Genomic DNA, 13,931 nt, shown 5'->3' with positions numbered 1-13,931 from the left:
CAAGGAGCTCAGCTACAGATGGTCAGTGGAGATTCGAAAATGTTGGTATCCATTAACGTTTAATACTTTACAGCACAGTTGATTCCGTTTTCTGCATGTGACCACTTAAATCATACGTACTTGCTTTTCTTTGCATAAACGAATTCAGTGGGTGGCAGAGTTGTGTGGGCGCAACTTCACTGCCCAGCACAGTCTGTTTAGAGTTTGCACTTTCTCTCCTCAGGGATTTTCTCCGGGGTCTTGACTTTATTTTTCATTCCAGTGGTGAACAGGTAAGGGTAATTGGCACCCATTGAGTGAGTGGGCATCTGTGCACAGGTATATGCCCTGTGAGAGACTGGCGTCTAGTCCAAGGATGAATTCTGTCTTTATTCCATTCTCACCAGGGCAGACTCTAAATTCAACCTAGTGATGAGTGAAGCGATTTGTACAAAATCAGATTTGCAAGAACAACTCAGTGTTTCGCTTCACAAAAAAATTTGCAAAATAAATCACATTTCATTTTCAGTGAAATTCATGGAATTCACACAAAGACAAAAATGCTCAGTTCCCATCTGCATGAATTCTGCACGCATCTGCCTGTCATTTAGTATTAATAAAATTAAGATCTCGAGGGAAAAGAAAAATCACCAGAAGTGTATATATCCCCAACTAGGAGAAATCGATTACTAGGTATTGGAATAACAAAACATAGTAATGCACTCAAAGGTGCATTCTAGCGAGTCTACATGTGGAAAATACTCAAAGTGACACACTTTTAAAAAACATACAAAACATCCTATGTGGTGATGTGAGCGAGATCTGGCAGATTTGTGATGCCTTACACGCTTTACACAGCAGCGGAAAGAGCATAGGTGTTCACGAAAGTGCGAATGAAGCGTTAGGGGGCAGCATTTGTTCAACACTCACACTCCAAGACTCTTTTTAGTGAGTTTCATTTGTAAACTTAACCAGTTTGTTACTTATATTTTTATCTAACTCATTTACTGTATATATAATAAAAATGACAGCGGCCCCAGTACTGACCCCTGTTGAACACACCACTCTTAATGTCAACCAGTTCTGATGAGGTTCCTCGCATCATCACCCTCTGCTTCTTGTGTCTGAGCCAATTCTCACCCACCTACACACAACACCCTGAACTCCCACTTCTTTTAGTTTAATGCCCAAACTCTCATGTGGCGCCTTATCAAATGCTTTCTGAAAGTCCAGATAAATAATATCATAAGCTCCACTTTGGTCACACCCATAAAATGTCCAGTGTCACAATAACAATCCCACAGACATCAAAAAGGTTATTATGCCCTGGCTGCAAATGGGTAATTTTGGTTGAGCTGTTCACAGGTTGGAGTCCAAAACAGAACTGATTTAAGAGTGAAAATATGGCGGCTTTAAAGGCCGGGACAGAAAGTGACACCGTCAGGACCGGAAGTGGCCTCATCAATCTATATTACTAACCGAGAATGGTAAACCGGAAGGCATGGACGCAGGTACACGGCGATGGGACCATGAGACGTAGTGCACAGGCGCCTACAGCGCGCGTCTCATAAACCGCGAGCGCGAAAACGAAGAAGTCACGGCCCAAAAACAAAAGAGCTCAACTAACGTGAATGAGAAATGAAGCAACAACGCGCCCATCGCTAACGACTAACGACACAGCCACACAAAAAAGAGGATTCTGCGCCGCACCCCAGGGTCAAACGGAAGAGGCTACGGAGGCCCCACAGGTCCACAAAGATAGTACGGAAGGCGTGTGAAAGTACGAAAGGCGCATGTGCCTACAACGCGCTTCTGAACTAAACGGCCACACTACACAGCGTGGTCCATGCGCTTCTAACACACCTACGGAGGCCCCACAGGTCCACAAAGATAGTACGGAAGGCGCGTGAAAGTAACCGAGAATGGTAAACCACGAGCCCGCCTGGATAGAATTAATGACGGCACCGGAGGTATAATATTAATAAACGAACACTCCGTATTACATGGACAGAATCCCCAAACGTCCAGAGTACACAGCATATGTGAAGCACATTACAGTGATATATTACTAACAGTACAACCACAGAACACACAGACACGAGACCTGATGGAGGAATACGGAATCGTACACGTCCAAACTACACAGCATAGTCAGACCCGACATAGTACGGAAGGTGCAGGCGCGTACAATGCACTTCTAAAACACCGCAGGCAAAACCCCAGCATAGTACAGACGCCCCAGAGATCTGGACTCCACAGCATATGTGAATCACATTACAGTAATACAATATTAGAAGTACTCATGGAAGTAACACACACAAGAGGCCTCGGCTTCCCGCCCTACAGTCAAACCAGAGAAAGTACGGAGGCCCCAAACGTCCACAAACCACAACACACCTACGGAGGCCCCACAGGTCCACAAAGATAGTACGGAAGGCACGTGAAAGTACGAACGGCGCATGCGCATACAACGCGCTTCTGAACTAAACGTCCACACTACACAGCATGGTCCGGGTAATACAAATAAACAAACTCTCCGTATTAAACGTTTGGTATCGTCACACGTCCAAACCATATAGCATATGTGAATCACATTACAGTGATGCATTATTAACAGTACAACCACAGAAAACGCTCCGTATTAACAGTAAGTGCAATTATCCATATTACTAACAGTAGACAACGGATAGCTAACGCGCATCTGAAACTGCGGAAGCAAAGCAGGCACAAATGCTGGGGTATCACCTTGGTGACCCCATGTACTTTTGCAACTGTGAGAGGGAAATAGCACGACTTTACAGACAGGAGTCCAATGCAGAACTCTACTTACTTTTTTACTTTGTAAAACAATTTATTAACTGCTGATGATGTAGATCGTTTTGTCTGTGCTTGAAACTAATGAAATAACAACAATTCAAAGCAACAAAATCTTAAAAGTGTGTATCCGGAAAACCAAACACGGGGGTTGGCGAGCGAAGCGAGCAGGGGGCAAAGCCCACTAGTAGTTCCAGAAACGGAAGTGGCATGCTCAGGACCAGAAGTGACGTCATCAATAGCGTCGGTGCCGGAAGTGATGTCATCAGTGGCACCAGGACCTAGCAGGATTTCCTGTGGATGGTCTGCAGAGGATTGAGAGAGAAAGTCAATGTAGCTTGCCACCCGCTGGTCTGGCGTGGCACTGCTATTATTCATGCCCTTTAGCTGCCTCCCAATCACACGTGTGTGACACCAGTATGGTAGTAAAACACAGCTTCAACTATCTGAACTGTTCAGCTTCAACATGCTGACTGTTCAGGAAAACCTGTGTTCTTGCCACATGTGGCTCAATCTTCCATCCATCCATTATCCAACCTGCTATATCCTAACTACAGGGTCACAGGGGTCTTCTGGACCCAATCCCAGCCAATATAGGGTGCAAGGCAGGAAACAAACCCCAGGCAGGGCGCACACACACACACACCAGGGACAATTTAGAATCACCAATGCACCTAACCTGCATGTCTTTGGACTGTGGGAGGAAACCCACACAGACACAGGGAGAACATGCAAACTCCACGCAGGGAGGACCCGGGAAGCGAACCCAGGTCTCCTAATTGCGAGGCAGCAGCGCTACCCATTGCGCCACTGTGCCGCCCTGGCTCAATCTTTCCCTTAATAATTCCTTCCATTAATTTACCTGTGATGCACGTTAATCTTACCGGACTATGGTTGCTCCGATCTGCCTGATCACCCTCTTTATGTAATGGGCAACTGTTTGCCATTTTCCAGTCTGCAAATGGCATCTTGCGTTGGACTTCTCCGGTCTTGTGTCCGTTCTTGCTAGATACAGTAGGTATGGGTTATTGTGATCCTATGGTGGTCTTGTAGCTCCTGGGCAGTATAGATGAAAATAGGAAAGATGACCCAGTTTGTGTACACTTCAACTTCCCATTTCTATTTTTTATTAAAACCGTTTATTTTAAAGTCTAAATGACTTGATTTCATTTGTGATGTGGTGACTGCTTCTGTTCCCCGTATCTGACGGATACTCTCTGGCTGTGCTTTGCCCAGTAAAGGTGTAATTCATTTTTGGCTGTGTTCAGACTTTAGGGACACAAGTGTGGACAGAGGCTGCAGTCCCGAGGCATTACTATTGATGTGCTGTCTACACTGATCAAGTTCAAGTCCCGCTGGTGAGCAGCTCTCTTAGTCCTGAATTTGCACTGGATACTGAATCCGGAATGCAGTTCACTTGGCGAGCATGTGAGGTTAGTGGCGTGATGGAGTTTTCAGCAGGGTTTATAACCTACCTCCCAAAGGACTGGAGAGGAGCGTGTCATGAACAGGGAATTCACTGCTCAATATTCTCCTTGTGGCATTCGATAAAGGAGGAGTAAGGTGCAAAGAACAGTGGAAGAGAGATAAAGAAAAAATCAAAGCGAAAGCCCTTTGGGGGAGACATCTGTGAAGATTTCAGGCCCAACCACATTCGACGAGCTGTGTGTGTTTCAGTTTGTCTTTGGCCTTAAGCCAGCATGACTGTGCAGGGCAAGGAGTTCCATTCTAAGTGGAGTTCAAGCCTCTACTCCCTGACATTACCACAAATGCTGTTAAAGAAACCCTCTCTGCATTAAGCTCAGCTGCCTTCTGTGTTCAACACGTAGCGATGGACCATAGGGACCTATTGAATTCTGACCACAGAGCCTGGCCCAGTTCTCATTTTGAACGGTTAGTATATTCATAGATAAATGGAGTTTGACACACTGAGCTCAAAATCTGATTCCCTTACGCAGATCAGTGGCCACTTATAGTATGAAATCAGAGTCTGACGCCGTCACTGCCGAGAACCTTAGATGAATTTGGACTGTAATGACTGATTCCATCATTTGTTTAATAACCTAATGTATTTGACATGAATATGAAGATCCTGATACTGTAAGCATGAAGTCTGATTATGCCAAACACCTTGGGGCCTGCTGAATTTTGAATGTAGAGCCTGTCTGTGGACACTTACTTTATTCACCCAATAAATTCTGACAACTGAGCCAGATCGTTTCACATTTGAATAGCCTCATGCATTCTAATCATTGGCATGTGGATCTGGAAATAATGCATACATCGTGTGTTTGAACCTGTCAAACAAATCAGGGGCCTGCTGCATTTTGAATGTGGAGCCTGAATGTGGCACTGCTTTCGTCACCTGATAAATTCTGACAATAGAGCCAGAACCTCAGAGTTACATGGTCCGATGTATTCTTACCATATGGATATGGATCCAGAAACAATGTGAGCAGAGTCTGACCCTGTTATGTTCCTCAGGGGCCTGCAGCATTTTGAATGCAAAGCCCAACAGTGTCTCATGTTAGTAATTTGATAAATTTAGAAAACCAGATCTTGACACATTTGAAAGGCCTCATGAATTCTGAGCATATATTGTATATATATCTGTATCCATAAACAGTGCAGAGTCTGATCTTGTAAAACACCTCAGGGGGCTGCTGTATTAAACTGAATGTAGAGCCTGGGAAGTTCTGACAACAGAGCCCATTCTTCACATGTGCATAATGTATTCTGAACATTGACGTGTAGATCCAGAGTCTGACCATTTTGTATATTTTAAGGGCCTTCTTTGTTTTGAAATTCTGATCCATTGAGGTTTTTTAACGAACACCTTAAGTTACCTAATAAAGTTTTATGAATGTTACAGAGGCAGTGCATTCAGATTAACATGGATCCTTGAAATCAAACAAATCACCAGGACCAGATAATATTTATCCTCGAGTTCTTAAGGAGGCTAGTGAGTACATATATAAACCCTTGACACATATTTTTAGGAAGTCACTGTGTACTGGAGAGATTCTGAAGGACTGGAAAATGCCAAATATCATCATATCATTATATAAAAAGGGTGACAGGGCAGATCCAAGCAACTATAGGCCAGTAAGCTTAACATGATCACAGGGAAATTAATGGAAGGAATTATTAAGGATAAGATTGAGCAACACCTGGCAAGGACAGGAGTTATTCTGAACAGTCAGCATGGGTTTAGAAGAGGGAGGTCGTGTTTTACTAACATGCTGGAATTCTATGAGGAGGCAACAAAAGGATACGATCAAAGTGGAGCATATGATATTATTTATCTGGACTTTCAGAAAGCATTTGATAAGGTGCCACATGAGAGGTTGGGCATCAAACCAAAAGAAGTGGGAGTTCAGGGTGATGTTTGTAGATGGGTGCTGAATTGGCTCAGACACAGGAAGCAGAGGGTGATGGCGTGAGGAACCTCATCAGAACTGGCCGATGTTACAAGTGGTGTTCCACAGGGGTCAGTGCTAGGGCCGCTGCCATTTATAATATATATAAATGATTTAGATGGGAATATAAGTAATAAGCTGGTTAAGTTTTCAGATGATACCAAGATAGGTGGATTAACAGATAATTTGGAATCCATTATATCATTACAGAAGGACTTGGATAGCATACAGGCTTGGGCAGATTTGTGATAGATGAAATTTAATGTCAGTAAATGTAAAGTATTACACATAGGAAGTAAAAATTTTAGGTTTGAATACACAATGGGCGGTCGGAAAATCGAGACAACACCTTATGAGAAGGATATAGGAGTCACAGTGGACTCTAAGCTATCGACTTCCCGACAGTGTTCAGAAGCCATCAAGAAGGCTATCAGAATGTTAGGATGGATGGATGGATGGATGGATGGATGGATGGATGGATGGATGGATGGATGGATGGATGGATGGATGGATACTTTATTAATCCCAAGAGGAAATTCACATTATATAGCATGATGTGTGGAGTACAAGTACAAGGGAGACGTCATCTCAGGATGTTGTGCAGAGACCTATGAGGCTCTGAGGAAGTCACCATCTACAGTGGTTGAGGTCTGAGAGATTGGGCACTCAACCACTGTAGCCCAGGTGCTTCAACGGTCACAGCTTTATCAAATCAAATCATCCACCATACAGATCAAATTTTATTTGTCACATACAATTATACACACGATGGGAATTGTAGTGAAATGCTTAGGAACAGAAGTTCAAGAAAAATATAAATATTATGCAGTATATCAAAAAAGACACTGTTAAAAGAAACTAAAGCAGGCTGTCCACATAAACTGGAGGATTGTGCAAGAAGTCATCTTGTGGCGGACCTATGAGAATTCTAGGAAGTAAAAATGTTAAGTTTGACTACACAAATGAAAGTCTGAAACTGAAAGTACCCCTTATGACAGGGATTTAGGAGTTGTGGTGGACTCATCACTATCAACTTCCCGACAGTGTTCAGAAGCCATTAAGAAGGCAAACAGAATGTTAGGTTATATATCAGCGCCCTGATATGTGGAGTACAAGTCACAGGAGGTTCTGCTCAACCTTTATAACACACTGGTGAGGCCTCATCTTGAGTCCTGTGTGCAGTTTTGGTCTCCAGGCTACAAAAAGGACATAGCAGCACTAGAAAAGGTCCAGAGAAGAGCGACTAGGCTGATTCCAGGGCTACAGGGGTTGAATTATCGGGAAAGATTTAAAGAGCTGAGCCTTTACAGTTTAAGCAAAAGAAGATTAAGAGGAGACATAATTGAAGTGTTTCAAATCATGAAGGAAATTAGCACAGTGGATCAAGACTGTTATTTTAAAATGAGCTCATCAAGAACACGGGGGGATAGTTGGAAACTTGTTAAGGGTAAATTTTGCACAAACATTAGGAAGTTTTTCTTTACACAAAGAACGATAGACACTTGGAATAAGCTGCCAAGTAGTGTGGTAGACAGTAAGACGTTGGGGACTTTCAAAACTCGACTTGATGTTTTTTTGGAAGAAATAAGTAGATAGGACTGGCGAGCTTTGTTGGGCTGAATGGCCTGTTCTCGTCTAGAGTGTTCTAATATTCTGACTCTGTTACGCCCCAGTAAGTAGCCTGATGTAGTTTGACCCAAGATTTAGTAGTGTGGCAGTATCACAGTGACCATCTTTATGAAATTCTATCATATTTTAGTTTCTTTGACATGCTGATTGAAGTGTTCAGATTTACATTTTCGAGGCTTCATATACTCTGACTGAAAAACTGTGCTCTGACAAGCATCTAATTCTGTGTACAGTGCCTGATCTTGTCAGTAGCCAGCTAAATGTTGATGTATTTAGGTTTCTTGCAGTGTACTAACTATAGAGGTTATTTTTGTTGCACCTTTAAGGCATGCAGCTTGACCGTAGAGCGAGATCTAATCACACCAAGCTCAGATCCTGTTCCTGCTGTGTTTGTTGGTGGCCTCCTACCTTCTGATTAGAACAAGCAACCCTTTGAAAGTGACGTTTGGCTGATCTGATTGTGATTGTGACATCCAGATCTATCAGCCGTTAATAGCTTGGAACATTAGGGCTTAACGTTCATTGACTTTGGCCTCCTAGTTTCTTCAAGCCCTTTTTTTTTCTTGCTACACATATCAGCCAGTAGCACTACTGATAGTGTACAGCTGGAGGACTTTGCTGACTTCTTAAAGTCAGAAAGAGCTGAAGATTGAACAGCCAATTAATGGAAAGTTAAATCTCAAACCAGGAGGTGGCGGAGCTAGAAGAAAATCATTACCACAGCAGCAGACAGTGCTTTCTTCAGTCATAATCCATCCTGGAGTCTGTCCAAACAACATTTAAGTGCTTTGAATCATTTTCCAATGATCCTGTGTGACACCTGGCTTCAGGGAATCAATGGTGGACTGACAGTCTGGAAGAACAGGGCGGCCAGTTTAGCTCTCGGGAGGCCAACACAGTGTGTGCTTTTTTTGCCTTATGTTTCATCACAGTTTTTCATATTCCTTTCATTCTCTTTTTCGGCACTTCACGTGAAGGAGGAGCCAGGAGGGAATGCAACTCCAGAAGTTGGTTTATAAAGTGTCTTGATGGTGCTACAAACTGCAGGTGCTGTGCTTCAATATAATATAAGAAGTCCATGAACCCAAAAATTTATAGGGAACAGTGGGGACAAAAACTTCCTAAAGCTCCCGAGCAGATAGTTAGCAGCAGGGAGGCCCATTAGCTTATGCATGGCTTCCTGTTACCTTAGGTGGTGGACAGGTTTTACTGACAGCATATATTTAATGAATGTCAAAACAAGCCAATGTCAAAGCCAGAAACTGAACTGATCAGAATGACTAAATTAAATCGTAAACCAAAAATCAAAGACCAAATAACAAACAAAAAAAAAAGAGAGTGAGAATTTTTCTCACCTGCCTTGCAAGGTTTATGTCTGTCAATGTTGGATACAGAATTCATTTCTGTGCTGATTTAAATATAGTCACACTGATGACATCACATGCAGTGCGTTTCTCAGGGAATTCTGGGAAGTCATTGCCATAGGAACACCTGACACTGAAGCTCTACAAAGACAGCTCCCCATACAAATTAAAGATGGCATTGTGGCATAACAGTAATGTAAAACTTTTTTTTTATACATCCTCAAACAGAAACCTAATGCCATTTTTAGAATCCTTGGCCCTAATAGATTTATGCTTTGTTCATAAAGTTCAAGGGAAAAAAAAAACAGATAATGACACAGTGGTGGCCTTTTAATAAGAGGATGGGTAGCTGGTATTTCAAGGCCCTGTTTTGTCCTTTGACTTTTTACCGCCACTCGCCCTGTCAATATGTAGCACACAGTTTGCTCTTCACAGTAGACACTGTGGCTTGCTTTGTTTGACTACTGTTGAGCTGTTGTGCTGTGAGGCACCCATCATGCAAGCTGGTGGCCCACAGAAACGTGTCTTCTGATTGGGTTGTGACTTTGGGTTTGCCAGATCTCTTCCTAGCAGAGTCTCTTCCAATTTCCAATTGCCTTTGGATTGTGGAGGACACTACTGCACTCACTGACACTTTGATTTTTTTAGCAGTTTCTCTAAATGAAAGGCCTACACGAACGACTAAGGGTAATAATGCTCTGTCTCATTTCATTTCCTAATTTTCGTTTTGTTCTTGCCATTATCACTGGAATGTTGTCCAAGTAGTACTCCAGGGGGTCTAGTAACACAGTCTGTTCCAATTCTGTTTTAACACAGACTGAGAGTTTTTAAGTAATCAACAGAAGTTGGGACCCCTGTACAAATTGTTTCCTTCAACTTGCAAGGTTTGATTTAGTTTAATTGCTGCAGAACATCTGTGTGTTGTAACCTATTTGTTTTTTTTCCCTGAGAAAGGCCCATTTGTAATATTCTGACATTTCCTTTTTTCAGTTTTTGCGAACATAAACTTTACATTTAAACCTCTGGCAGTTTATTGCTTACCTTTTCACCATGTTAGGTCATTCATTGCATTTCAACTGATTAAATTTGAAGAAAAACTGGAAAAACTGAGGTGTTTTAAAACTTTTGATCGGCAGTGTATGTGTTTTAAATGTTCATTTGTATCACCGTACATTCCCATTCCAAGGTGGGTGGAAGCGTAATTGGTTTTCAAAAGTGAGTAAATAGTTGTATTTGCTTTTGTACTGCAACAAAATATACACACCATTGAGATCATGATATGTTAAATAAGAAGGTCACTCATGCTTCTGAGGCTTTATATTATGCAGAAATCCTTGGCGGACTGTAATCCAGCTCTTTCCATTTGTGTGGATATTTTATTAATCTGGTCAATAACTGTCTTCTGAGGGCACTGAACTTTCTCGCAGTTAATACACACATAATGAAAGCACAAATACAGTCTTCAGGTGGTTTCGAGGCCCTTTTGACATGTAAATTTTTCTTGGCATTCAACAAGCCATTCTTTTTACTATAACATTACATGTAACAGTTTGCGGAGTGGGAAAAAAGTAATGAAAAATTTAGAAATCTGACTGAGGACAAGTAGTTTAAATGCAGGTTTATTTGGGCATGCAGAACGTGTAACTGATGTTTTTAAGCCTAAGAATGAACTGTTTAATACATTTGGGAAAAATAAGCGCCAGCTACATCTTCTGTTCAAGTTACAGTGATCTGTCATATAATAGAGGTGGGATTAAGAGTGTAAGCTCACTCAAGGAAACCCCACCAGGCACACACATTTACTCACAAATTATGAACACCATATATGCAAATAATAAATCAGATATGGAAATGAAAGCAGAAAAAATTCTAAAGCTTTATATCGGATCAACTTCACCTTCCTTTTTCATTTATTTAAATACTAGCCGTTCCCCGCGGCTCTGCCTGCGTAGTAGTGAAACAGGACAAACTTTAAAAATCAATAAACAAAAAGGTAACGCTAACTAAGCGGAGGCAAGTTACACTCCAAAACACAGAGGTAGACCGACTCCCCTCTCCTGACGTCATGCTTCCTCCTGAGCCCGCAGCAAATATATCGATCCATCAAGCGAACTATGATTCTTAGCGCAATGAAAGAAGTCGCAAAATCAACTGGAATATTCCAGCAAATTCTAGAAATAAACCCGATCAAAATCCGTTAAATTGTTCTCTTGCTCGCTAGCTAAGCGGATGTAAGGTGCACCCCGAGGCTGGCGCGTGAGTGAGGAAGGCCCTGCCCCTTTCCCCTCGGCCCACCGCGTCTCTCATCGCTTCCCACTTATAAATCATGGCCACAAGCGAACTATGATATTTAGCACAATGAGAGAAGTCACAAAATCAACCGGAATGTTCAAGCAAATTCTAAAAAAAAACATTTTAAATCCATTAAATAGTTCTCTCATGGAAAGCGGACAGACATCCAGGAAGACAGACAGACAGACGTTGGATTTTATATCTATATTACTAAACGAAGGTTGTATATATGCACGGATACCAGACGCCAGAAGCAAGCCATGCCAAAAGCGCACGCGCACAGCGCCTCAGCGCCCCAGAGTCAAACCCAGCGGCTTCCCAGAGTCAAACCCAGTGGCTTCCCAGAGTCAGTAGGTGGCGCCCAAACAACACAACACAACCTGTAAACTAAACTTGAGGTAAAGCATGCCTGCCAGGTTGTATATATCCATGTATGCAAAAGGCCAGAAGCAAGCCACACACAGTACAACCGCCGCCCAAACGCGAACGTGCACACCACCGCATTTATACAACCTTCATTTAGTAATGTAGATCTCTAAGCCTGGATCCACCGCCATGGTCACTTCAGCACGCAAATCCGCCGCCGTCAGCAAACGACTTCTAGCTAACGACACAGCCATAGAAAAACAAAAACGAGACCACATGGATAAAAACAATAAACAAAGGTGCCAACAACGCATTTCTGAAACACCAGAACCAAAGGAGTCATGGCTCCAAAAAGAAACAACTTATATTGTACAAATATATTTATTAAATGAAAACTTTCCCAGGACGCACCCACCCTCCATGATTTTTCATCTCTCCAAAGATCGGAGGGAACAGAAAGTGATCGCCATTCTTGGATTTGCGATTCTTTCGAGAATCGGGGGTTTACTGGTATATAGAGATTAGGCTCTGACCGCCAAAGATCATGCGAAAAGACAATGCTGGAATATTGGATTAGCACATACAAGTTAAAATTTGTTGGTACTCTTTACATGTGACAATACTGACCCTGTGGACCTATGACTTGCTCATCTTTTTCCTACTTCATCCATAGAATGAGATGTATCCTCCAGGGGTTGTCATCAAGTCCTTTTCTCCGTGCTTGATGTTCACTCTGCCCTCACAGGTGGCGCAGTGGTAGTGCTGCTGCTTTGCAGTAAGGAGATTGTGGGTTTGCTTCCCAGGTCCTCCCTGTGTGGAGAGCGCTTTGAGTAGTGAGAAAAGCACTATATAAATGTAAAGAATTATTATTATTATTAAAGAGATGATTTAATACTGCATTCTGTGGAAACGGAGCTGTTTGTACGAACCCATTGCTGCAAGGATCTGTACATTGGCAGCCGGCAACCATTAAACAGGTCAACAAAATGCCAAGTAATAGGAGGAGGAGGAGAGGAGGGTGCAATCAATCAGTATTTGCTTTGTAGTGAGCCTGTACTGGTGTCCAGCATAATACAGCACGTTGCATCATCCGGTAATTAACAACTGGGGGTGGTACAAGTCCTACAAAATAATCATAAATCAAAAAATAAAAGAGCTTCCTGTTATGGAAAGATCCAATAGCACGTTCGTTGAAAAAGCTTTTAATAAAAGTTTGGGGATGGGGGGGAATAAAAGGAGCGAACAAACTAATTTTATACCAGTATGATAAGAATAGTGTGTGACTCACTTTGGCAGGCAGGTGACGTGGAATTTCAAGTAACCCCATGGTTCCCAGTCTCAGTTGAACAGCCCTGGAAATCTTTTAAAGAGCCGACATTCAGAAGATGACCGACTGACTGACTGACATTCACTAAGTTAGCAGAGTGTGATGTTTGTGGGGCTGCCAACTGCATCTTACTTACAAAGGACTGCATGACCTCCACGCGCTGAGGAACGACTGCTTCTTGTGTCCAGTATCAACAAAAAAAAGTAAAAAAGGACAAGTAGGGGGTTCAGGTGTGCTGTATGTACGCCTTTCAGATGTGGAGAATGAAAGGTTAGCATCTGGCTAATTCTAATAGATGGCTGGACAAGCAGAATTAGGTGGCACATCTGCTCAAATTATAACGTGTGTATTTTCCAAGGACACTTACTCCGCTCCCACTCCTGTGCTTGAGCGCTGCCGCTCAGACTGCTTACACACACTTTGCTGGTGGCCTGTTTTTCGCTTTCTGATTTTCATTTTTCTTTTGCTTATTGTACATTAGTTGAGGCTAGAGAGGTTTCACTCAGACTGGATGTCTGACAGGCTTGCCTCAGTTCTGGCCCAGCCTCTTGTTTTGTCACAGTCCAGCATTTAAGTGACAGCATGCAAAATGCATGCAAATGAAGGGAGCTGCTTGGAAGGTAGGAGGGGTGGAAGGGGCTTACGAGGGGTGATGTTGTCATAGAGACCATTGGCAGCATGAGATGGTGACTGAATAAGAATGGAAATGAGAGAGCGAGAGAGAAAGGAAGAGATGGGGTG

The 13,931-nt window shown here is 42.6% G+C and overlaps 1 protein-coding gene across 2 annotated transcripts in view; it reads left to right on the top strand.

The window, feature by feature from the left end:
* cadm4 (cell adhesion molecule 4) overlaps positions 1–13,931 on the top strand; it is a 794,942-nt gene that overhangs the window by 163,425 nt on the left and 617,586 nt on the right. The window lies entirely within an intron of this gene.

This window comes from Erpetoichthys calabaricus, chromosome 17 (assembly GCF_900747795.2).
Source record: "Erpetoichthys calabaricus chromosome 17, fErpCal1.3, whole genome shotgun sequence".
Classification (NCBI taxonomy): Eukaryota; Metazoa; Chordata; class Cladistia; order Polypteriformes; family Polypteridae; genus Erpetoichthys; species Erpetoichthys calabaricus.
This window is presented reverse-complemented; position numbering and strand designations above follow the sequence as displayed.